Source organism: Dasypus novemcinctus, chromosome 12, assembly GCF_030445035.2.
Source record: "Dasypus novemcinctus isolate mDasNov1 chromosome 12, mDasNov1.1.hap2, whole genome shotgun sequence".
Classification (NCBI taxonomy): domain Eukaryota; kingdom Metazoa; phylum Chordata; class Mammalia; order Cingulata; family Dasypodidae; genus Dasypus; species Dasypus novemcinctus.
The window spans coordinates 52752059-52779854 of NC_080684.1; the positions used below are offsets into that span (position 1 = coordinate 52752059).

Below are 27796 nucleotides of genomic sequence, written 5' to 3' on the forward strand. Positions count from 1 at the left end.
TTGCATGATCTAACTGATACTAAATAATTAGAATAAGCAAATTTATAGTCAGAAACTAGAATATAGGATCCCAGGGGCTAGCGTGAGGATAAGGAATAGGGGGTCAATGCTTTAGTGTACAGAATTTCTGTTTGGGTTGGTGGAAAAGTTTCACTAATGGACGGTGGTGATGGTAGCACAATATTGTGTATTTAATTACCACTGAATTACATATTGATATGAGTTATTTTAGGTTGGATATATGTTACTAAAATAAAAATTAAAAAAACCCAATAGTACTGTACAACACAGTGAACTCTAATGTAAACTATGGACTATAGTTAATAATATAATTACAATAATATTGTTCAATAAATTATAACAAAGTTACCAGCCTAATGAAAATTGTTAATAATAGAGAAAACTGTGTGTGTATGGGGGTATGGTGGCTCTGTATTTTCTGCATGATTTTTTTGTAAACCTACAACTTCTCTATAAATAAAAAATACAAAAAAAAAAAAAGGAAAACAAATAGATTATATATAGCTTATTCCTCCTTGTTATTACTAAATAGAGAAGATAGCTAATTCCATACAACTCAATCCAACATCAAGTACCAACCGAGTAATTCACATTAACTTTAAAAAATAAATTTGCGACTATGGAAGCTTTATGGGAAAATCTTGAAATCCCAAAATTTATGAAGCCACATCCTAAGGCTTTAATTTTATTAAATGACAGATTTAAACAGGTTAGTCCTCTTCATTATGCACTGGACATTAAAAATATCACCAAAAACTTAAGTTTCTCTTTAGTCTAAAATCTTGCTGTTAAACCCTAAATCCTGCTTTAAAATTATTGCCAAACCATCCTTTAGCATTATTATTTGCTCATATCTTGCACTAGAGTAATACTCGAAGAAAAAAAAAATTGGCAACCCTATATATTATGGCAAATAGAGATTGACTTCTTTAATCAAATGATTTATTTGGGACATCTTAATGGCTGTTTTCTGCAATATTGAATCAGACAGGAAGTTAATTCAATCATATTATTCAGATGGATGGAAAATCCAGATGTGTTATTTTTGACATTGTTATTCATCATTATGGATCCAGATAAAAACATAATTATCCATAACTTTGTACCAATACCAGAACGAGTATATTATTTTCAAATACTCAAACTAAATTCTTATTTTTGTTCCTTGTATGCCACTCAGAACTTAGTACAATGCCTAGACCTCACTCAGAACTCAATCCATATTTTTTCTGCAATCAACTTAATATGTGAACTAAATATTTTGCGATGCTCTTCACCTGAGGATAGCACTTCAATGCAGATTAGCTAATGAATTCATATGTAATTTTTAATGAGAGACATAATTCTTCTGAGACCAGCCAAGGTTAAATAATAAGGTTCTTGGTTACGGGTAGAAAACAACAAAGCTGAGGTCCCGACTGGGAATTAGGTCAGGGATGTCTCTTGTCACAAGCTTTCATTCATTGGTCCCCCACATCCGATTACAAGAGAAGACACTGACTAGTCTTTTAGTGAACACTGCATGCAAAGGCAGGGTCTCCAGGCTATGATAAAAACCTCTCGATTTAGTGATTTAGCCCACTGTAATCCTCCCTTCTTACCTTTCACCGTTACCATAAGTGCAAGCTGACATGTATTCCCCAAGGTCAGCATGGGAGAACTAAGCTGAACGAAACAAAGAAAATATCGACTGCATTCAACATCTTTTATGAAACTTTTGGTTTCTGTCCAAATGGAGGTATTTGCAATTCTCTTCTCTTTAGGATGCTTAGGAATTGCTCAAGAAACTCCTTAAGATCATGACAGGGTCTTTTCTGTTTAGATAGGTTGAGTAATGACGTACCCTTTTCTTTTAATTTCATGCTCCGAGACTAACAATATTTCCCTAGATAAAAAAATTCTCTGCCAACTCATTTATATATGCGTATATATGAACAGACACAGACTTAATCTCAATATTCATCTCTCTAATCTTGTACCCTTACCGAGAGAGCCTCTGCTTTACATACGATGAAAGATTCTCTTACCTATCTGGAAATCGCCAGGATACTGTGATGAATTTGGCTTCCATTTGTACTCTTCTCTGTGTTATTTTCTCACAATAGCAAGTCGGACTAATCGCAATGCTTTCTAAGCTCGTGCTGCGGAGATGAAACCTCATTTAGTCACCTGGAGGTAACTGCCTGGTACTATTTCTAGAGATATGGCTGATCCCAGGTCTACGGTAGCGGCTTGTGCGTTCCCAAGAGATACCCCAGGTGCTTGCTGTTTCGACAGTTTACTAGAATTGAAATACATGGGAATTTTTTTTTAATGGTAATTAGCAAGACTGTAAAATGAGAACTTGAAGGACTGTAGACAAGATGTGTAATGTGTGTTGCAAGAGGGATTTTCTTTTCTTTTTGCCTTAAAAAACCCACAAGACTATATATTCACAAGCTATTTTCATGATACATATAAGGTTCTTCTGAAAGTTCTACTACTTCCACCAAAAATTTTTTACTCAGTGTTCTTGAATTGACAGATACCTCATTTTATCCCTCACATAGACTTAGGAAGCCAGTATTATTATTAATCCTTTTCTTGATGGGCAAATTAAAGTGCTTTAAACAAATTACCCAAGTGGATCTGGGATTCAAATCCTAGTTGGTTTGATTCCAAAATGGATTTTTTTCCCTCTACCATATGCACACTGTTATGATTTAATACAAAGGGATTTCAGATAAATGACTATTTTAATTTTCATCATTAGTGAAATATTTGGTCTGAAAAAAAATAGAAGGAAACAAAGTTAATTAAGACATGACCTCTGTCTTTAAGAAGCCAACAATCTATTAGAATAATGGTAGCTGAAACACTTTAGACCTCTTTAAGATTTAAGACTTCGAGATATATGGCAAAACTCTAACAAGGTTGCAGTTAAACATAACCTTTTATATATAACTGGTGGTAGTAATATATTAACTATTTTTTAAGCAATAGGGCAGTGCCAAGAATTCTAAAAATGTTCACTATCTTTGATCCAGTAATTTTTCTCCTGCAAATGTATATTAAGAAAGTGATTCCAATGAATGAAAAAAAACAAACAAACAAACCCACAGGCACAAAGATTTTCTTTGCAAAATTATAGTAAAAAATTGGAAGCAACTTAAATGAACATCAACAGTAACAAGGATATGCAAATTATAGCATGTCAACTGCAGATAATTATTTAATTCTCTTGCCCTGTCCTGCATCATTAGTTTGCCCTTTCTGTTGGATCTTTCTAATCTGCCCTCAATATTCCCCAAATTAGAACAAAAGCCAGACAAACTGTACATTCCCACCCTCCACCCCCCATTCCAGCTACCATCTCTTTTATTTTCATTTCCAACAGAAAAGGCTTTCTATCTCATTCTAAATAAGATTCAAATCCTATCAAGGCCCAATTTGATTTCCCTAGCAGTATCCCTCCCCACCTCATTTTCTACTACTCTTTCTGTTTTCCATTCATTCTGGTCTCTAGGCTGCTCCTCAGACACACCAAGCTCACTCCTGCCTCAGGGCCTTTGCATTTACTGTCTCACTGTTAGGAATCTTCTTCTCTGAGATATCAGTGGGTCTCATTACCTCATTTCATTCAGGACTCTCCTCAAACCTACCTTTTCTTTTTTTTTTTAAAAAAAGATTTATTTCTCTCCCCTTCCCCCCTGCCCTGGTTGTCTGTTCTCGGTGTCTATTTGCTGTGTCTTCTTCTTTGTCTGCTTCTGTTGTTGTCAGCGGCACCACGAATCTGTGTTTCTTTTTGTTGCATCATCTTGCAGTGTCAGCTCTCCCTGCGTGCGGCACCATTCCTGGGCAGGCTGCACTTTCTTTCGTGCTGGGCGGCTCTCCTTATGGGGCGCATTCCTTGAGCGTGGGGCTCCCCTATGCGGGGGACACCCCTGCGTGGCAGGGTACTCCTTGCGCGCATCAGCCTGCGCATGGGCCAGCTCCACACGGGTCAAGGAGGCCAGGGGTTTGAACTGCAGACCTCCCATGTAGTAGATGGACGCCCTAATCACTGGGCCAAGTCCGCTTCCCTCAAACCTACCTTTTCAAAGAGGCCTTTCTTAATCACATTATTTTAAATTATCACCTTGTCTATCAAGGTCTGTCCCCTTACCCTGCTTTATTTTCTTTTTCTTAGCTCTTTTCACCATCTGTTCATTATACTTTCTTTCTCATAGACGGTATACTCCACAGGAACAGGGATTTTTCTCTGTTTTACTTATTGGTGATCCATAGCACCTAGACAATGCTAGCCCACGGCAGCTGCTCAATAAATATCTTTTAAATAAGTGAATGAAACAGGACCATAATTTAATATTAGGTGAAATAAGCGAGATTGCATGTGTACTTTAATTATAACTATACAAAATGTGTTTAGGTCTGTAAAGTGACAAGAAAACATTAAAATAGCTGTGAGTGAAGGGATCTGAATGAAATATTACATTGTTGGGCTGATTAAAAATTTAAAGATAATATAAAATAATGATGTGTATCTGGGAAATTATAGCAGTTGATAGTGACAGAGAATGCAGTTACTCTTTTTTTTTTTTTTGAGAAATGACTAGTTTCAACTGCATATCTAGGAGGAAAAGAACCACAGAAATTTCAGAATTAATACCACTTGGTTAACATTTGAACATTATTTCATAGATCATTCAGAATAGTACAACAGTTAAGTGAAAATATTCAGAGTTGGATGGCTCTGACACTTACTAGCTGGAGGAACTTGGGCTAGGGCTTAACCTCGCTCAAACTCAATTTCTTCATCTGAAAGAGGGGATGGTAATTGCACCTACCTTATGGAGTAATTAAGGGGATCGACTGAGATAAGGTACATAGCATGCTGCCTTAGACCTAGTGTGTAGTTGTGGTAGGTTGAGTTGGGCAGTCCAACAACACTGGTTCTTATTCTTAACCCACATTCCTGTGGGTGTGAACCGTTTGTAAATAGGACATTTTTTAAGTTACTATTTTTAGTTAAGATGTGGCCAACTGAATCAGGGTGGTCTTAATCCATATAACTGGAATCTTTATAAAGAGAAGAAACTGGAATCCAGAAGCCAGGGAAGCCCACACAGGAAGAAGCTGGAAGTCAGCAGAATCCGGAAGAGGAGACGCGTGATGGCAGGCAGAGTTGTAAACCGAGGAACCCTGAGTAGTGTGGCAGTCCAGCACTACAACATCACAGACTTTGGGAGAAAGCACGGTCCTGCTGGCACTTTGCTTGTGGACTTCTAACCTTCCAAATAGTGAGCCAAATAAATTTGTGTTGTTAGGCTTCCCCACTGTGTGGTATTTGCCACATCAGTTTGGCAAACTAAGACAGTTGTCAGTAAATGTTATCTTTCATTAATATTTTAGTTATTAAACTGGACAGATATTTTTGCTTCCATTTCACAGACAAGGAGACTGAAATTAAAAAAGATTTAATGATAACCAGTAAGTGGCAGAACCAGAACTAATATTCAAGCCTTCTGTCTCCAAAGTCAAGGTTTCTTTCCACTATGCCATGTAGCCATTCTGTAGGTAGCAAGCAAAGACATACTTTGCTTAGCATGGAAGGGATACTTTGTCTCTTGGTGAACTTTTCTGTCATGGTGTCTAATCTCGATCATAATTTACTGCCAATAGTGTCATCTCATAAAGGATGTCCATTTCATGCTTGCACCTTGCAATTAGCTTATTTAAAAAAATAGACAAAAAGTTATAATTATTTTTAGAGTATAATTTAAAAATTCTAAATTTAAAATATTTTAAAACAATAAATTCCCATATAGGGCTTAAATATTAAGAAAGTACTGAATTTTATGTATGTACTGACTCCTGTAATATACCAAAAGCTAACCATATTTCCTTATTAATGAACTGTTTAATAATATTTGAAGGAATCAGGGAGAAGTTTGTGGCTAGTTCAGTCACTTATCTCGTTTCTAGGTCACCTTATAGCTACCTTATGGAGATTCTGGCAGCATATATTGAATTTTAAAATTCTACATGGAATCATATTGAAAACCCTTTTGTAAAAGTTGTTTGTTGAGGAACTTGGTTGCCGAGAATATAGAACTAATATGAAAATCGCCATTCCTTGAAAAAATGGTGCGTCCACCTGGGGATTCAGGAAAAGCTAGCATAACTAGAAGACCTATGAGGTAGATATGTCGTGTGTCTATTTACATGAGTGACTAAGGAGCTTCCTGGGGAGGAACTCATCCTCTAAGAGGTGAGAAATGGGTCTCACAATAGGGATTTAAGGACAGTGGACTTGAATAAAATGGAAGAAGAGAAAAAAAGAATGTAGGTCATGACTGTGCCAGAACTCTGGGGAAATAAAACCTGAAATTAAAAAAAGAAAGCATCATTTTGGGCATATATATAACCAAGGAACACACCAGAATGGCAGGAGGGAGGGAGGAGAGGAGTTCTTTTCTTTTGGTGCTATATAGAGCAAAGCTTTTCACAGGGAGCTCAGGCAGCTTATCTGTACCCATGGGTCATGCAGTAGCAGTTAAAACAGAGCTCCTGGTGCAGATATCAATGATCTTGACATCAGTCCTAGAAGTCTCATTACAAACATGGGCAGATACCTCCACTGACAACTGCTGTGGCTACTTCCTGATATACAGCAGCCCCCAGAGCCAGTGGTCCCAGGGAACAAGGACAGAAAACGTCTCATCTGGACATGCCAAGCAAAACTAAAAGAACTGTGGTTATGAGGAAAAGTTGAGGTCATCTAGGGATTCTCGGCAATAATCAGGGTGAGAAAGTTGCAGAAGGGTGGAGATCTGGTAATAGCTGATGAGATGTGTGTGGGGAGGCAGAGAGGGAGATTGCCAGTAATTTCTATTATAAGGCAAGTTTTATTACCAGACTGGTATGACTGGGGAAATATCGGTTTCTTTTGACTTTTGAAACACCATGTATTTCAACATCCCATTCTATTTGTTACTTTTCAACTGGCTCACTCTCAATCATTGTTCAGTTCTCAGTTCAAATGGTCTTTCCTTGGGGGCTCTTATATCCCCAGTTGAAATTAGTTCTGCTCTGTTTTTCTCTTTCATGTGTTCTTGCAGAGCATTTATCATAATTGAAATTCATAATTATTAGTGTGTTTATTGGTTCAGTGTCTGTAAATTCTATGAGCACAGACCATTTCTATATTATTCTCCACTGCCTGCCTAGCACCTAGCAGTATATTACATATGAGCATTCAGCAAATATTTTCTTTTACCCTAAGCTGAAATTCCTTCTAAATATGATAACTGTTATAAAGTATTACTCTAAGGCTCAAGAAAGTTCAAATGAATAATCAGGTTGAAAGGCTTCAGAAGAGAATAATAAGAGATAAGGTCAATTTTTGGTGATTTTATAACAAGCAGCAAATTAAAACTTGATAGTAATTCTAGAATAAAGTAAAATAAATTCTCATCCATTGAATGTGTGAGAATAAATTCACGTTAATCATGAACTCATCAGAATTCTGAGCATATTATTTTTCAATTTTTATTACCATATGATAAAAACAGAGTTGCATTATTCTTTATGCACACAATCCATATAAATGTGTATATTTATCATTATGTTTGTTTTGCAGTAAACTAGGGAAATATATAAGAACCTCAAAATGTATTATTCCCTTTACTTCAAAGGCAGTGACAAAGTTTCATGTTCTGTTATCATCAGTGGATTCTTCCATAATATAAAAAGAAAACAAAATCTTAAATATGTCTAGTTAGCAAATGCATCTTATTTGATGTTCATTCCTTCACAGTGTCCAATTTTTGAGTAATGTGGCTGTCATGTATTTTGAGGAAGGCAATTACTAAAACACAAATTTTCAAAAATGTTTCAGTGTGTCCTTTGTGTTCAAAATGTATTTAGTAGATTATTTAAATTGTTTTTGTTTGAACTATTTTCAAACGTTCAGGACAGTCAATGAAAATAATATAAACCCCATACAGAGAATTCCAATCTATCCCTATGCTTCCAGTTATGCAAATCCACCAATTTTTAGTATTTTGGACATTTGCCATATCATTCTATCTATCTATCTACATCTATCTATCTATCTATCTATCTGTCTATTTATCTGTCTAACCATTTTCTGAATCCTTGAGTGTAGGTTATATACATCATGATCCTTTAACACTAACGCTGCCATGTATATTTCCTCAGAACAAGGATATTCAATTATGTAACCACCTTAAGTGCATTTGTCAAATTCAAGAAATTTAACATTGATATAAAGCTTACAATCTATATTCCAATTTTTTCAATTCCCAATAATGTCTCCTTGAGCCTTTAGTCCTCCCTTGCTAGACTCTATCCAGAATCATGTATTGCATTTAGTTTTCCTCTCTTTAGCTGCCCTTCCTTCCTCCCTGCCTGCCTCCTTGCCTCCCTCCCTCCCTCCCTCCCTTCCTTCCTTGCTACACAACATAAACCTTGCCATTCTCAACTACTCCCAGGCATACCATTTAGTGGGATTAATCACATTCACAATATTGCTGTATCCTCACCACCTTTCATTACTAAACGTTTCATATCTCCCTAAGAGAAACCCTAAACCCATTAAGCATTAACTCCCCATTTCTCCTCCCCTCTTCCCCTGGCAACCTGTACTCTTAATTTCTATCTCTGTGAGCTTGTGTGTGTCCAATATTTTTTCATAGTTACCATGGGGCTTAAATACAACATGCTAAATTTATAACACTCTCCTTTGATACCAACTTAACTTCAAGAGTATATATAAGCTATGTTGCTATGCTTCTCTGTCTCCCCACTTTTATATAGTTCTTGTCACAAATTCCATGTTTATAAATTGAGTCCAAAACTACTGATTTATCATTGTATTTTATGCATTAGTCTTTTACATCCTTTAGGTAGTGAAAAGTGGAGTTACAATCCAAAATACAATAATATTGGCATTTATATTTACCTTGACATTACCCTCACCAAAGATCCTTATTTCTTCCTGTGACTTCTAGCTACCATCTATTGACCTTTCCTTTCAACCTGCAGTGCTTTCTTTAACATCTCTTTTAGGGCCAGTCTAGTGAATTTAGAAGTCACTCAGGGTTTGTTTATCTGGGAATGTCTTAATCTCTCCTCAATGTTTGAAAGACAGTTTTGTCCGGTATTGAAAGGTTGGTAATTTTTTGCTTTTAGCACTTTAAATATGCCATCCTACTGTATTCTTGCCTCCATGGTTTCCAGTGAAAAACTGGTACTTAATATTGAGGCTTCCTTGTATGACACTTGTTACTTCTCTTTTGGGTTTTTCAAAATTCATTCTTTATCTTTGGCATTTGACAGTTTGGTTATAATATAATATGGTGTGTGTCTATTTGGATTTATCCTGTTTGGAATTCACTGAGCATTTGGATGTATATATTCATGTCCTTTGTTAAATTTGGGACGTTTTCAGTCATTATTTCTTTGAATATTCTCTCTGTTCCCCCCCCCCCCCCCTTTTCCTATGATCTCTTTATTTTTTTTTAATGTTACATTAAAAAAATATAAGAAGTTCTCATATACCCCCTACCCCACTCCTCCCACATCAACAACCTCCTTCATCATTGTGCCACATTTGTTGCATGTGGTGGATACATTTTAGAGCACTGCTGCTCCACATGGATAATAGTTTACATTGTAGTTTACACTCTCCCCCAGTCCATTTAATAGGTCATGGTAGGATATATAATATCTAGCATCTGTCTGGCAATATCATTTAGGACAACTTCAAGTCCCAAAAATGCCCTCACATCACATCTCTTCTTCCCTCTCCCTGCCCTCAACAACTACCGTGGCCACTTTCTCCACATCAATGCTACAATTTCTTCCGTTACTATTCATGATAGTTCTGTAGTAGAATATCAGTAAGTCCACTCTCATCCATATTTTATTCCTCCATCCTGTGGACCCTGGGATGGTGATGTCCACTCCACCTCTATATTGAGAGAGGGTGTAGATCCCACATGGATGATGGATGCAATTCTCCTCTTTGCAGTTATAGGCACTCTTGGTTCTGTGATGTGGTGGTTGACCATCTTCACCTCCCTGTTAGCTGACCTGGGTAAGTCTAATGAACCAGAGAGTAGGAGTGGCAACTCTGCTGAGGCTCAGGGCCCAGATGGCACATGGACAGTCCAGAGATTCAAGTCTCCTGAGTATACACCAATTCTAGGGCCAACCATAAGTTCAGTAAAAGTGACAGAATAGGCATGTGTAGAAGTTACATCCGAGTCCAGCTCCAACACACTCAGGAACACAAATTTCAAAGTAGGGCCAACCAACATGGCACTGAATTCCAGAGCCATTTGCCATGACCATAGAACCTGTGGGTCTCTGTAGCCCTCAGGAGAACCAGTACCTGTTGTTGCATCTACTTTGGTTGTCTCTGGGGTTCTGCTGAGGTGGGCATAAGTGCAACCCCTCTGATGACCTCCTGACTCTTTTTTGAAGACTCTTGGCCATATAAATTCATTTGTCTTTGCCATTTCCCCCTTTTATTCAAGGAACGCAGTTTTTAACACATAATCCAACATGTAGGCTGAGATATTCTGCTGGTCTGAGTTGACTCTTTTATTCGAAGTCTTTACTGTGATTTCTCTCTGTCCCTTTTTATCTTTCTTCTCCTTCTGTGGTTCCCACAATAAGTATATTGGTACACTTGATGGTGTCTAAGAGGTTCTTCAAGCTCTATTCAGTTTTCTTCATTCTTTCTTCCTTTTCCTCATACTAGATGATTTAATCTGTCTTATCTTCTAATTGTCTGATTTCCCTTCTGCCAGTTCCAATCTGTTGCTGAAACCCTCTAGGGAATTAAAAATGTCTGTTATTGTGGTCTTAAATTCCATTTGGTTCCTTCTCATAATTCCCATCTCTCTATTGATATGCTCTTTGTGTTCATCTATCATTTTCCTTGTCTATTTCAGTTCTTTGTCCATATTTTCCTTTAGCTCTTTGAGCATATTTAGGATCATTTTTAAAAATCTTTGATATTTCCCAGATCTGGTTTGACTCATTAGTGCTTTTTCTTGTCTTTATTTTTTTTAATATTACATTAAAAAAATATGAGGTCCCATATACCCCCACCCCCCACACCTCACTCCTCCCCCCATAACAACAGTCTCCTCCATTATCATGAGACATTTATTGCATTTGGTGAATACATCTCTGAGCACTGCTGCACCTCATGATCAATGGTCCACATCATAGCCCACACTCTCCCACAGTCCACCCAGTGGACCATGGGAGGACATACAATGTCTGGTAACTGTCCCTGCAGCACCACCCAGGACAACTCCAAGTCCCAAAAACACTCCCACATTACATCTCTTCCTCCCACTCCCTATCCCCAGCAGCCACCATGGCCATTTTCTCCACACCAATGCCACATTTTCTTCGATTACTAATCACAATAGTTCATGAATAGAATATCAGTAAGTCCACTCTAATCCATACTCTATTCCTCCATCCTGTGGACCTTGGAATGGTTATGTCCACTCCACATCTATATCAAGAGGGGGCTTAGATTCCACATGGATGCTGGATGCAATTCTCCTGCTTTCAGTTGCAGGCACTCTTGGCTCCCTGGTGTGGTGGTTGACCTTCTTCACCTCCATGTTAGCTGAGTGGGGTAAGTCCAATAAACCAGAGGGTAGGAGCTGAAGTCTGTTGAGGCTCCGGGCCTGGCTATCAAATGGTCAGTCCAGAGATTCAGGTCCCCTGGGTATACACTAAACTCCAGCACCAACTACAGTTCTGGTAAAAGTAACAGGAGAGGCTTGTGAACAAAGATCACATCTGAGCCCAGCTCCATCTCACAGAAACACAATCTCCAAAGTAGTGCTTTAATTTTTTCTTTGCCTGGGACGTGGCCTCCTGTTTCTTTGTAGTTTTGTTACCTTTTGTTGAAACCTGACTATTTTGAAATTTTAATATATTGCTGGAATTTAGACTCTGAGGTATCTGTTCCTTAAGCCTGTATCAAGCTAGTGTCATAACAGATATTTCCTTGAATGCCAAGAGCTAACAAAAGGAAGAAGAAGAAGGAGGAGGAGACAGAGGAGGAGGAAGAGGAGAAACACTCTTTTCAGTCTTTGCAGATTGACCTGTGTGAGAGTTCTCCATATGATGGGTTTACAGAATAGCTGCAGGCCAAAGCATAAGGACTTCCCTGTTCCCTTTTGTGCATGTGTCTTGTCTTAGGCATGCACATGTGACCCTAGGAATTCCCACATTTGCATGATTCCAAATGATCCCTCTTCGCTAGGAAAGAGTTTCCTTACAGTTCCAGGCACTGTACTCTATGCTCTACAGTTAGCAATCCCTTGTCTCAGGAAGCATGACTTGACTGCTCTCACACTTTCTGTAGGAGAGCTCTGTCAGTTGCCTTCTGCGTGCAGGACATGTTTTGGGATGGTGAGCTCCTCAGGCCATCACCGGACAGATTGGGCTCAGCATACATGCTTCTAGTATGTGCATGAGGTTACTCTGCTCCCTCTGGAACTGGGTCTAGGAATCCACATTGGGATCAAGGCCAGCTCTGCACTGAGCTGGCAAGGGGTGGGGGAGGGCTATATAATAGTGTTTTAATAACGGATAATCTGTTTTCCATTTCATTTGACTATCTTGGCATATGCACAATAAAAGTCAATTTATGTGACTCTCATCACAATGTACAGACTTTTTAGTTACAGTCCTTTCTAGTTTTGTAAACAAACATTGAGTATATGACTATGAATTAGACCTTACCAAGTGCCAGTTAGCATTCTTAAGGCAAAACTGATGTGTGATTTGATCTGTAAATATGTGTGTTTTATCAATAATTGTATCAGTGTTGAAAAAGACGATGGAAACTAAAGAAAATTGCAAAGGTTTCCACAAATTTATTAGACCCCTGCCATATGGCTGGAAATGAATTATCAATGTAGAAAACACATCTATTCCATCTGAGTATTTACGGTGTAAGTGGATCAGAACAGACACCAAGTAAACAAAAAACTGAACTAACTAAACACCACATTGGCTGCGTCTTCACATAAAAAATCCAGTTTGGTTTTTAAAACGTTTTAAACTCATTTGTCTAATCAGGATCATAAAGAACACATTATAAAATAAGCAATACCTAATCAAGAAGTATGAATGAGTCATGCTTCTCTCTTCACTTTTCATTCTTTCATGCTTCCTATTTGGCCCAAATGTTTGTTTTGTTTCCTTGGCTTGAAATGGATGTGCACTTCATTCATTCAGCAAATATTTCATCCACTCAACAAATATGAGTTCCTAATATATGACAGCCCTACAGACATTGGGCATACAGTAGTTTTAAGGCACCATCTCTGTCCTCACTGTCCCAGGAAAGATAGTTGCCTGTTCCTATCAAATTTAACTTTCTACATTGTGCTCTGAATCCTATTCCCTGTCACATTCTCCAAGATTTTTTTCCTCTTTTCCTGCATCAATGATTCCTCCTTTCACTACTGGGCTATTCCATAAGCATATAAATATATATAAGCTATCTTAAAAATAGAACCTTCATAGAATGCTTATCTCCCTCTTCCTCTATCATATTTCATTGCTCCCCATTGCTTGAAAATTTTCAAGTGAGTCTCTGTCTCGCCTTTATCTCTACTTCTCTCTTCAGTCACTTTTCTCTGACAGTGTACCCAACAATTAATTGAAAGAAACTGATCTTGTCAAGATCACCTATGACCTCCATGTTGCCAAGCCCAATAGACAACTTGTCTATTCTCATCTAATTCTCAGTTATTTGGCACAGTTGACTACTGCCTCCTTCTTGAAACTCTTTCTTATTTTAGCTTCTGTGGGTCCATTTCTCATGCCTTTTCTCTGACTTCAGTATGGTTCCTTCTCATCTCCTTTGCTGGATCCTCTTCCTCCACCCAAATTCTAAATGTTGGTGGGACTTAGGGCTCTTTCCTTGACACGATATATTTTCTATCTAGATTGTCTCCTTAGGAAATCTCACCTAGTCCCATGCTTTACACCCTCTTCATATGCTCTGTTTCCCAAATTCTAAGGCAGCCCAAATCTTTCTCCTGAGATCCATAGACATATATTTGCTACCTGATATCTCCATTGTGATGTTTAAAAGGAATCTCAAACTTAGTATGTTAAAATTTCAGCTTCCGATTCTTCTAAAACTTGTTATTCTTTTAACTTTTCCATTTTAGTAAATGGAACTACTAATTACCCAATTGCTCAAGATAAAAACCAGGGAAGCCTATATGAATCCTTTCCTTCCCTCATCCACTAGACCCACTCCAACATCAAGACCTATTAATTCTATCTCTGGATATATAATATAGCTTTCTATATTTGTCCCTCTCCATTGTCAGCACAAAGTCCAAGCCATCATCATCTGTATCTGGGGGGTACTATAGTACTTTATTTTTTATATATTTTTTTAGATTTATTTATTTATTTATTTATCTCCCTTTCCCCCCCACCCACCCCAGTTGTCTGTACTCTGTGTCTATTTGCTGCATCTTCTTTGTCTGCTTTTGTTGTTGTCAGCGGCATGGGAATCTGTGTTTCTTTTTGTTGCGTCATCTTGTTGTGTCAGCTCTCCCTGTGTGCGGCACCATTCCTGGGCAGGCTGCACTTTCTTTCGCACTGGGCGGCTCTCCTTACAGGGCGCACTCCTTGCGCGTGGGGCTCCCCTACTCGGGGGACACCCCTGCATGGCAGGGCACTCCTTGCATGCATCAGCACTGTGCGTGGGCCAGCTTCACATGGGTCAAGGAGGCCCAGGGTTTGAACTGCGGACCTCCCATGTGGTAGACGGACGCCCTAACCACTGGGCCAAGTCCACTTCCCTATAGTACCTTATTATAGCATCTCTGTTTCCACTCTCACCAATCCATTCACCACACAGCATCCAGAGAGATCTTTCAAAAAATGTAAATTAGATCACATCTTCCATGTGAAAATGCCTCAGAGCCTTCCATTGCTTCAGCATAAAATTCCAAATTTTCACTACGTCCTGCAAATCCCTGTATATCTAATATGTCTCCAACATGCTTCCCTGCCTTCATCCATCACTTTTTTCCAATGCTCCAGTTACATTGGTCTCCTTTGTGCTATGCAAACATTTTTACTGGCTGTTCCTTCTGGAATGTCCTTGTGCCAAATCTTGAAAGTCTGTTTTACTCTCATTCTTAAGGTCTAGGCTCAAATGTCCATCCTAGTAGAGGCCACTTTAACCATCTTATCACCTTATCATACTCTTTATCTCAATATCCTATATGTTTCTTTCATACACCTTATAACAATTTCTAATGGCTCTATTTGTGTATTCACTTTTATGTGCTTACTTGGTTTTGGAATTTTAGCTCCTTGAGGAGTGAGACATATTTGTCTTGTTCATCTCAATGCCTGCCGTGGTTCCTAATGCATAGGGAGATGCTCGATCATTTTTTTCTGAACAAATGAGTGGAAGCAAACGGAAAATAAAGAGTAGAAGGAAACTGAAAACAGCAGTGATCTAAGGGCTCTGATAGAGTAAGGTACAAGTGGCTCCTGAGGACCATGTAAAGGCATGTAAGCCCTCAGTCCAGGGCAGAGAAATTGAAGGTCCATATATCTCCCTGACAACACTTGTCTTTAGCTTCAGGGAACAGTCTAATGTACCTATAGAACAAACCATACCGTTTAACTATCTAGGGTAAGTCTGTGTTAAATATGCACATCCATACACACGTTTATCACAAGTATGTTATATATTAAGTAAAACACACTTAAATCTAGATACACCACCATACATTGTTTTATAATGATTTGGGTATATTATTCTTGCTTATTTATCAAGTGTTAAATTTTTTAAAATTTTATTTCAACCTTGAAAAATAAAACAGTAGATAAAATGCAGCTTAACAGGGAAGTGGATGTAGCTCAAAGAGTTGAGCGCCTGCCTCCCACACAGGAAGTCCCAGTTTGCTTCCTGGTGCCTCCTGGTAAAATAAAAACAACAAAGAGCAAGCAAAACAAATGGTAAAGCCAACTCAGAGAAGCCGATGTGGCTCACTGGTTGAGCACTGTCTTCCTACATATCAGGTCCCTGGTTTAATTCCCAGCCCCTGGTACCTCATTAAAAAAAAAAATGCAGCTTAACAACTTATGGAAGCATTATTTTAAAATGTAATGGAAAAAACTGGTGTTTGCTTCCAATAATAATGTCCAGGTGTGAAATTTGTATTTATTTGTCATTAGAGATCTTATAGCACTAATTTTTTTTTCAAATATTGACATTATGCTCACTTGGATATGTAAATGTTTCATTATTAAAGTATTGCCAAGTAACAAAAAGTAAACTTTTTCTGGCAAAGAAACATCAGAAAATATCCTCATTAATGAGAAAAACAGAGCCCTTTAAATGTCTACTGTTCATATTAATTCACAGAAGAGGTGGCGTTTCATAAAATAAACCCAGTCCAAGCCTTGTTATGTAAATTTATAGAACCCAAAATAATCCATGTCACAAGCACTTTGTCACACAGCGGGGCAGGTCATAACATAGAAATTCAGGGAGAGCAGCAGCATGCCGTGAGGCTCAGCAAGTCCTTTTATTTAGCGGCTCATCATAAATAACAAATGATTCAGAAGACGGCAAAGGTCAAAAGGATATGATATGACACAGGACACTCTAGAGAGAGCTCTGCTCCCTCTGATGTCCAGGTTAGCTGTGTAGCTGGAAGTACAGCAAGCGTCCGGACACCCGACACCTACCTCTGGTGGTAATGCTGGGCTGCACAGCTGAAGCCCAGTAAATGTGGATACACACTTAGTTTGACTGCTTTGCTAAAACAAAACCACAAACTAAATAAATACCAATAATAACAAAATACCTGGGGTGCATTACCTGGTTCCTGCCTACCTCTCCAAACTTAGATCACTTTCTCTTTTGCCCACATTTCAGAGAGGCAATTCTACTTCTTGTGCTCTGGTTGTAGAACTTGATGCTGAAATCCCTAACCACTCAGAGAATGAGAAATACCAAAGGATAGGTGCCAGCTGACACTCTAGGCCAGTCATTAGGGCAGAAAGAGGATGGGGTGAGAGGAGGAGTAAGGAGAAACTTAAATATATAAAGTTTTATATCAACAGCAATAAGAGCTAACACTAGGTAGCACACGCTATTCCTTAGGCACTGTAAGTACTTATACTTAACATGTTGACCTAATTCATCATGACAAGAAGCTCATGAGGCAGATACAATTATTATCCTCATTTTACTAATGAGGAAACTGGGGCTCAAAAGTGTTAAATAATTTACCAAGGGCCATATTTTTGTCAGGCACATTCTGTCTCCTTACACACACATACACACAAACACACACGAATGGGACTTAATGTGGAGAAGGTCGTATTTAAATTAGCCTTAATAATAACAAATTATTTTACAAGAACTATTATGGCGTAATAAAACGAGATTTGAATGAGAAATGTAAAGATTTAGCTTAAGATCCTGGATCTTCCACTAATTGTATGAGCTGGGAATTCATGTCACATTCCTAGATCTCGGTTTTCTTAGCTTTAAGTGGATGGAGTTGGATTCGATACTCTTAAGGCCTTTCTAAGAATACTGACAGTCTATGGTACCAAGCAGCTTTCAATTAAGATTGAACTCTTCTTTTCCTCACATCACTCTTGTATCTATAGAAAGGTTTAGCTTCCCATCTATAGACATGAGGGTAAAAACCAATTATGTGGGAGTGTAGCAGAATAGATTATGGCTACCAAATTGAGAGAATATTTATTGGAAAATTAAAAGACTCAGTTTGTCTTTAGTCTACATTGCGGAACAGAATTATTGCACAGCCTAAATAATTGTCACCCTCTAATTTAGCTCCCTTGTCTGTCAGCAAAGAAAAAAATGTTAGATTAAATAGAGTTCTCACTGAAATACTATGAATGATAATATTAAAAGAATTATTGAATTAGTCACAAATTACAAGCAACTCCAGCTTAAAACAGCTGTCTTTGCAAATATAATTTTCTAGATTAATGCAAGTTAATAACGAGTAATGTTTTCACAGATGTCCTTCATGATTCATAAAATAGTTTCTCACTCTACTAGGCAATGATGAGCAAATTATAATGAGAGGAATTATGTAGAAGAAGTCATATTTTGACAGATTTTGATTAATATTAACATATAGTTATGGAATTAGATATAAAATACAAAGGTTAAAATAGCTTTGAATATAAATGGCAATGACAAGATAGTGAGTTTGTTATTAGTTCAAAGTGCGCTATTATAATTTTTGCAAACACCTCTTGGATAATAATTAAGAATCATGGCATGTCGAAGTGATAAGATCATAACAATTATGTTTCTACTTCTTTCGATTTACAAGTGCATTTTAATAAGCTTCTCATGTGAGGCCACACAGCTATTGGGAAACTGAGGTTAGAATGCAGGTTTTCAGATTTCCATGCCAGGTATTCTTCCCCTTGGCATGTAATTTGTATCAATAATATTTTGAGATATTCTTTTCAATATATGATTTTGTGAGAACATACATAAGTAACTACTTCCAACATTGAAGGAAATTTCTTTTAACATGGTGTCTTGGAAATACCTTATTTAAAAATAGGCATGAAATGCCAAGGTGAATGTAGCTATTGGCCTGTATACATCAGAATTACCTACTGGAACTCATGGAGAATTAAGGAGTTTGAGTGAGTTTTTATCAGATATATTTGTTTACATGCCTACAAAGAGTAGAAGTCTAATTTCATAAGGCTAAACTGCTAATCTTGCTTTCAAAACCAAAATTTTGAAAGAATATCAATTAGATCATAGGAAAGTAAAATCTTGATTTGGAGTTATGCTAAAGTTCTGTCGCTGAAGCACTTGCTATTTACCTATGTTCTAAAGACATACTAGTCGTGTTAAAGTGCTACATTGCCCCCACAATCTCTGCAGCACCCTTGCTCATTGGTCATTTAAACACTTCCTGCTGGCTGATGGAGTCCAGGGGCCTACTCTGGACATGGGAGTTAGTACCTTGAGATTGTACAAACAAGACTTGTAGGGCAATAACTAAAAGAGGCATCCTTTTCCAAGTCAATACAGTCCAACTGTGGAGAGTTGTATACTTAATCTAAATGGAAATATCAAGAGGAAGCATTTTGTGGATTCAAGTAGATAAGGCCAACTGGCATCAGTGCACGTGGGGGCTTGAACCTTGTAGTAGGAAGTTGCATGGAAGATTTCACTGGACCACTGTAGAGGTGTTTTTTGCTCCTTACACAGAGACTGTGGCCTCTAGTATGGGGATTAGGGTTCATTCAGACACAATAATGTCCATGGAGAGACAGAATGGGATTATGCAGCAGTAAAATAAGGAAAAGATAGTGCCTATGAAAAAGTGACTCTCAAGTATTCCCTATCATCTACCAGAAGGCAGGGCAGCTTGCTCTTTCTAAACGCAATTTGGGCAGTTCTACATACTTGGTGAAAAAAATCATTCTAGAGAACTATTTGTCATTCGTCTTCCTAACCAGTGCTCATCTGTGTGTCTGTGAGCACACTTGTAGGGCAGGGACTAGAGTACAAAATTCAAGATTAGAAATGGGATTAGAGTTGGTTAGTCTGCTTCCATGACCCTGAGAGTGAATGCCTCCTCACAGTTTGTGCCCTGGGTGCCTCTGTTGTCTCACCCTAATCCTGGCCCTGTGTGTGTGTGTGTCCGTGTGTGTGTGTGTGTGTGTGTGGTGTTTTAACTCCACATTTGGGTCTTTAATTCTTCCTGTGTTTTTTACAGTTAGGCTAGTTTGCTCACTGTTTTTGTTTTAGTATTCGAAGACCCCTGATGCTAGCTACTTCAGTAAGAGGTAAACTCACCCAGATGTCCATAACAATACTCTACCAATATACATATGGCTCATTAGAGTTTAAGAAACTTCGCCCAAGGCCACACAAGAAGTTAACAACAGAAATAGGATTAGAGTCAGTCTGCTTCCTGGCTCTGTGCTTCCATCCCACCACCTGCTGCCCTCACATCAGAATGCAGACGGCCGCCAGCCTTGATGAGCGTGTGGACATGCTGCGAACCATGGGCCATTCAACTGTTGTTCGTAAAAGCTGAGGTTTCAAGATGATGGCTTTTACAAAAGGGAAGCTTTGTGGTTTTTCAGTTTGTAAGCCGAGAAGATATCAAAAGATTGTATAAGAAAAAAAAATAAAGATCTTCCCATAATAAAATAAAATAACCACTAATACCATTTTGTGTCTCTCCATAGACTTATTTTCTATACACAAACAAGATATTATATATTCTTTTTATTATTTTTTATAGAAAAAGTCCTATACTCTACAATATTATACTTTCCCCCTTTTTCATATAATGTATAGGTTTATATCATTTTTGTATAAATATTTTTAAATTTATTTAATTCATCCTTTTTGATGGATTTTTATCTTCTTACCATTTTATCCTGCAACAAACATTCTTTTTGCACTTCCTGTATTATTTTCTTAGATTTCATAGAATTAGAATTACTGGGTCAAAATATATAATTTTGAGGGACTTCTGACACTCAGACCAATTGTCTTCAGAGAGTCTGTGAAACATGCACTTTCACTAGTAGTTTATTAGTGTGGAGCTGGCTGCCTTTGAAAGGGACCAAGGTTTTCTGAGTTTGAGATGATTAAGCCCATCTAATTTTAAATTTTTACTGACAGCGTGTGTCAGTGGTGGCTCTAATTTCTAGAGCCAGGAAATATAGAAATCAAGTAATTTAGTTATTCATTTGTTCTTCAAATATTTATTGTACATATAGTGCTGTACACATATGGGGAAAACACAAATATGAATGAGGTAGTTTTTTCCCTCAAAAATTATCTAAATTCGATGAACAACATCAACTATTTTGAGGCAATGGTTTAGAGAGTGCATATGGATAATCTCATTTAATCTTTACAACAACCAACTGGGCTTGATAGCATGACTGTCCCGATTGTACAGATGAAGCAACTGGGGCTCACTACTCAAGATCACCCAGCTTAGAAGTGGTACAGTTGAAATTTAAACTTCAGCAGTTTGACTCTGGAGCCTATGATCTTAACAACTACGTTATGTATATTTTAGTTTGCTGAGGGCTGCCTATGCAAAGTACCAAAAATGTGTTGGGTTTTAAAAGGGGGATTTATTTGGAAAAAAAGCTTGCACTTCCAAGGCCATGAAAAGTCCAACTCAAGGCACCATAAAGGATGCTTCCTCACCAAAATCAGCTGCCACATGGTGAAGCAAGACGGCCACTGACGTCTGCTGAGGTCTCTGCCTTTCTGAGACTATAGGCAAGCCTGGCATGGGGCTTGTGTCTTTGTGGATTTCCTCTCTCATTCTTGGTGGCTCTGCTTTCTTCCTGAGCTCAACTGCAAACTGTCAAGCTTATGATTCATCTCTCCCTGAGCCTCAGCTCTTTGAGCATCTTGGGGGCTTCTCTCCTTGCAGCTCAGGTGTGGGCAAAATCTTTCTCTCACAAGCCAGGATAAAATATAGTGGCTCTCTTTTTCTGTGTTTGTGTCTGTCTCTCTCTGTGTCTCTTTCTATATCAGACCCAGCTAGAGGGCAGAGACCCAAGCAGGCTCATGCCTCATTGACTTAGTCTAATCAAAAGCCCTAACGTGATTTTACCAAGTAATCTAATCAAAGATTAGTAATCTTAACCAAATTTAATGCAACCAAAGGGTATCACACCTGCAGGATTAGATTAGTTTAAAAACACAACCTTTCTTTTTTAGGGATTCATAAAATAATCTAAAATAGCCCACAATTTCTAAAAGATAAGTAGCTGTATATTAGAAAATAAATGGCTTGATACTGTGTGTGGGTTTGGCCAGAAATAGAACATGGATCATAACTACAGCAAAGCAAAAAATTATTTACCTGGTAATAGACAGACCCTGAAGTGCTGATGTGGTGCCTACTTTGGCTGAGAGGTATAAAAGGCATTGACCCTGTGGTTCTGGCCTCTTCCAATCTGGTAGATTTCTTATTTCGATAGGACTAAATTGACCAACCAACTACAAGGATGTCTTCACGAGGGACTAGAGAGACACTGGGGAGCTATGCCCACTCACTTGCATCCTAATCCTTGCACTGCTTGGCTGCCTGTTTGGAAGGCATCTGACATGAAAGCAAACTGGAACTGAGTCCTGAGTCAGCATTCTTGAACCCAGACCAAGAATTTGGATCTGTCCTAGCTTACCCTTCTCAGCAAAGGACCATTGTAGTTAAAGTATTCTTAGAGTTCAACAAAGCGTGACTAGATCCTGTTAGGTTGATTTAAGACAACTCCACTATGAAGGTGACTTTTGGGATAAGCCTTGAATGATGGGTAGAATGTTAGTTTGGAGCAAGATCAGGAGAACATTTCATTAGACTCCATAGCATCGTTCAGATATAGAGAGATGGTATAGTTTTTGGAGTGAAAATAATCCAGTTTGACCAAAGATATCAGCATATATAAGGGATATAGTGGAAGAAAGGAATATAGCAATCAAGGCAGATTAGGTCCAAATTATCAAGAGCCTTGATTGCCAGGCTAAGAAATCTGAACATGACTGTGTAGGTTTTGGGAAGCTTTTGAAAGTTAAATGGTTTAGCACAGCAAAAAGGTACTCTATAAATGAATTGCAAACTCCCTTTGTAGCTTAAATTCTCAGCACACAACTTCCATACCAGCACATTTATAAACAACCTGAGGTCCAGACATGCCATACTACCATTTGTTCATTCCCCAAGCATTCCATGTCACCTTATACCCCCATGCCTTTCCTTTGTTTATTTTGTCCTGAATTGCTTTGTATATCTCCCTACTTCCCTTCTCAAAGATTTTTTCATTGAAAAATTTCTAACCTAAGTACTACTTCCATGATAGCCCTATCTCAAATCAGATATTAAGTCCTCTTTTCTGCTACTATAATTGATTTTTTTTTGCCTTATCGTAGTTCGTCTATGAAGAGATATTGTGGAGAGATTGACCCAACAGCAATCCTCAAGTTTATTCTTTCTCCTTGCCTTTTCCCAACAGAGGGTTTGAAAAAGCTATATACTCATTCCTTACAGTTAGGCATGGCCATGTGGCACAGTTCTGACATATCTGTGGGGGACTTACTAGGGTAACTATGCTTCCTTATATAAGAGACAGGTATAAGAGGAGAGCTTTCTGACTCTTCCTGCTTTTTCCTACCTTGAACACTGAAATGATGCTCAGAGATATAGCAGCTATCTTGTAATTATGAGGTGGAAAATACATAGTCAGGTGTATATCAAGGATGACAAAGCAAAGAGATGGGATACTGTTAACTACTGTGTCTGTCCAGAGTTGTACATCCAAAGACTTCTTACACATGAGAATCTGTATTTCTTCATGCATAAGCCATTGTTACTTGGATTTTCTTTTCCTTTCTGCTGCATGCATTTCTACCAGATAGAATCTAGTCACCTACCTTTACCACTAAATTATGAACTATTCAATATATTTAAAAATTTTTGATGCAAGATTTCAAAAATCTTCATCCTTGGATTTGCCTTTTATTGCTCCAACTCCTAGCACAGGACCTCAGCATATGCTTACTTGATTAAATATGGTTTCATCTATCAGTTTGATCAGTTAAACTAAGAGTGAGAAGAAGAAATTAAACATAATCTCTAAATAAACACTATTTTATGTTGTATTTTAAAGATATTTTGTGGTATTCTTTTCTTTTAAACATGTTCTCTTGTTGATATTTTATCTAATCTGGATAAAGCAGAACTCAGAATATTAGTGACTCAATTTCCACCTTATTTAGATGAACTTTGGAATGGAAGGCATATTATTTTTGTAAGATATCACTCAAGGAAAAGGTAAACAAGCTAGCAACTGTCATATAAATACAGCTGGACTTCTCAGTGACATCATTGAGTTTCACAGCCTAACCCTCCTTGTTTGGATTATTCCACTATAAATACATTCAGGTAGACATCTGCTGTGTTCTTTAAATCCTAAGGCTCCACCTTGAAGTTATTTTCAGTAGTTCTGTTCCAATTAAAGCTTCATTTAAAATTAACAAGCAATTGATGTAGTTGAAAGGGAATACTCAAAGCACATACATTCCCTAGGATTTGTTATCCAATGCCAAGTAGTAGAATGGTCCAATATGTTTTCTAATATCAAATAGTATTATTGAAAACAGTCTTTAAGAATACAGGTATAACACCATAACTTCTATAAAGCCTTTTCCCCTTTATTTTTTAGCTAGGTGCAAAAATTAATAGTAAAGGGTTAGTATGCATTAGCCATTTTTAGAATGATCATCTGAAACTAATTTTTTTGAAAATTACTTGACCATTAGTTTTAAAAGACCGTTTTCTTGAATACGGAAGTAATGCAATAAACTTGCTTTTATGTATAATAAAATGAAATCCATACCAAAAACTAAGGTTGCCTGGAAATGCTTACTGAGAAAACATTTCTCTCATAAATGTGTTTGGAATTCAAGTAGTTTCTCAACTAGCGTGAGATTGCCATGGTGAGAAATGTATCTAGCATTTAAAATGACAATGGAAATCTCAGTGCCTCACGTATTTCTTTTCCCATAACAAAACGGCATAATTTTATCTCTGTCTTTTACAGAAGGAAAAGCACTTGGAGCCAATTAGCTTTAAGATCTTGTAGGTAAGAAAATCAAACCTATTTGAAATGCACTCTGACAATTCCATGACTGCACCTCTTGTTGACATTAACGAGGTTCTGACTTAAGTGATTTTTCTTCTAAAGGGTAACACATTTTAGTGACTGTGCCACTGCAGCTAACAAAAAGTCAATGCGCCCTCTGGTATCACTATGATTTCTTCGTGATGCTGCAGCCCAGGAGAGGAAGAAGATTCACTATAATGAAACCTCACATCACTAAAAAGCTAAGAGGAAAAAGGGTATTTTCGGCATATATGTTAGATACTTGCACTTGATGGACATAACTACAGTTTTCCGACCAATGTAAATGTGACAAGGAGAGGCACTTTCTGAAATAACAATTACATGGGACATTATTCTAAACTGATAGGTACATACAAAATATGATTTTATCTCCATTTTATGTGGATTTTATGTCAGAATTTTGGTAAACATGTCTCCAAATTACACAGGCATGTTTCAAAACAAAATAAAGACAGGGATGATATTCATAGTCTCCTTGATCCAGTAAGTTAAAACATACATTTTTCTATTATACTTTTGTGGTTTTGGAGGGGAAAAATGCTCTATGTTGCAAATGTCATAGCAGTTAAATAAATGTCCCCAATGGAACGACCTTGTTAGGGGGATGCTGGTCTCACTGCGTGTCAGCCAAGGCAATTCTGGTCTCTAAGCCATTTTCCTTGTATATTTCCATATTACTGAGTCAAATGTACATTGTGTTGAATATTTATGACAATTAATAATAACACCAGCATTAACTGAGCCCTATTCATACACTATTAGGTCACTACAGTCTCCCAACACCCCTACGCAGAAGGTTCCATTGTCATGTCTACTACGCCCATGAGGAAAATACAGATGAAGGGGTGGACAGATCAATGACTTGCCCAAGGTCAAATAGTTGTAACCAGTAGATGTAGGCCTAAAACATATAAAGTAGGGTCTTTGCTAGATTCCAAAGCAACAAACAAACAAAACTTCCAATCATTTCATTGTGCATTGACTATTTACATCAAGAGTTTCCTGTTTTTAAGACATTACTTCATTTTAGCCTTACTGTGTACTTTTTTTCAGTCAAAAATGACTTAAAAGGTACATTGTCCAATTGATGGAGTTTGTCAAAGTGACCTTTTTATCTTTCTACTATTTTATTTGCTTTCCTCTCTGCCAATTGATCTTCTTTGTCAGCATTCTTCTCTTCTCCCCAATTAGGGAAGCCCAAATATCCCAGAGATGTTAGGATTAACCCACAGTACTGCAAGGTGCTGTTCTAAATACCAATATAATTTCACAAGAGATCATAGCAGTAGGATGGATAAAAGATACACTTCATTGACACTCACATTACCTCCCAAAAGGCAAGCTACTGAGATGTATCATGTGCAAACCTTTCCAGAGCATGAAAGCTTTCATGAAAGCATTGATTTATTATTGCAGATGAACTACTTGTGAAAGTGAATGATTCTCTAAAGTACTTTAAAGAGGAGACGAAGAAAAAGCCACAGGACCACTCTGCTTAATACCCTAAGGATTAGGTTCATTTGCTGCCATGCGATCACCTCTAATAATATTGTCGCTCTTTTTGAGAAGATGGATATGATTTCCCTAACCAACATCTCCCATCCGAGAAACTGCAATAACAATTAACTATTAATGACAAGAAGAAAATAATCTTTCTTTTCCCTTGGCAATCTGTCACGCTGAACTCAGCTGGTAGCTTGAAAAGCAGTTTGGTATGTTTATCTGCCACAAGGATATCATCCTTGGGTAAGAAGTACATGATTTTCAGAAAAGTTCTTTTTTATACTTAAAAGTAAAACTAAATGGTTTTTAAATCATAATTGCAGATGCATTTTTATTGTCATAAATCATGGTCAGATTGAAAATTTCATGGAATAGCATCAGCAATAGGAAAATTGTTCCCCCTGATTTCTGGAGTTATAAAGTCATTTCCCAGTTTAATTGCTTGATTCTTTAAACATTCTTCTTTTCTAAAATCAATGGTTGGTTTCAAATTAATTGTAAATTTTAGAATCTGGGGGAAATAATGTCAGTACTCCCAGACATAATTTGCTGTACTTTGGACTGACACAATTAACAGAGTTGGGAATCATTGCTTTAGCCAAGTCTCTTTTGCTGTAATATATGCAGCCTTAACTCTTTTTTCTTTTTTTTGTATATGCATCAGGAACCAAGCTTTTCACTTTCTTTTGACCAAGCAGATAAATACATTACGCTGCCCATGGGCATTTAGTAAATAGATTCCACATATTTGACCTAATATCCTTACAAAATGTTGATATTCAATTTATTATTTTTTTAAATCTTAGAATAAAATGAAGAGTGTATATTCTTGGCAAAGTCTTCTAGGAGACAAAGGACAATTTCACTATGGGCCACCATAGGTCTATTGGGAAGGTTTCTGAGAATTCTACTTACCTCAAGGTGCACATTTTACTTTACTGTCAAAATGAAATAAATTTATTGGACAATTCCCTATCAAATTCCATTTGCCATCTCCTTTGTACTTAACCCGTGAATATCTTAAATACTATGTATATTTTGTTTTTTCAAATATGAGGAGTCAGGAATTTTACTTTAAGGATCATGGAGTAAAAGGGACTGATTTATCCTCCTGCCTTAAGCAAATCTAAAATCAGATAGTATATATGAAACGATGTTTTCTCTACATTGGACAACAGGCAGCACAGTTCATTGATCACTGAGACAACAAACCAAATGAAATGGTTGCTACCAGTTCCTCAGCTCACTGTCTGGAGAGAGGGAGAACTCAAACAGAGCTCAGAGGTCTCCCTGAGTTCAGAATTCAGGAGAACAAGGAAGCTAGATTTCACAGGGCAGAGTACCAGAGAGAGAAAGAAAGAGAGCAAGAGAGATGGAGAGCAAGCATAATGTATGGAGTGGGGAGAACTATAGAGAAAGAGAGAGGAGAGAGAGAGAGAGAGAAATTGCTTCAGAGTCAGTACAGGGCTCCCTTCAAATCTTCCGCTGAATCCTGACCAGC

At 37.6% G+C, this 27796-nt stretch overlaps 1 protein-coding gene across 3 annotated transcripts in view; it reads right to left on the reverse strand.

Moving 5' to 3' along the window:
- The window catches only part of PTPRR (protein tyrosine phosphatase receptor type R), a 292671-nt gene that overhangs the window by 150754 nt on the left and 114121 nt on the right, over nt 1–27796 (reverse strand). The window contains exon 3 of one of the 3 annotated variants that reach the window (XM_071218951.1): nt 2049–2162. The exons of the other annotated variants lie outside the window; for them this stretch is intronic. The gene's annotated coding sequence lies outside the window, so the exon portion shown is untranslated. The remainder of the gene's footprint in view (nt 1–2048; nt 2163–27796) is intronic. 3 annotated transcript variants of the gene reach the window in all.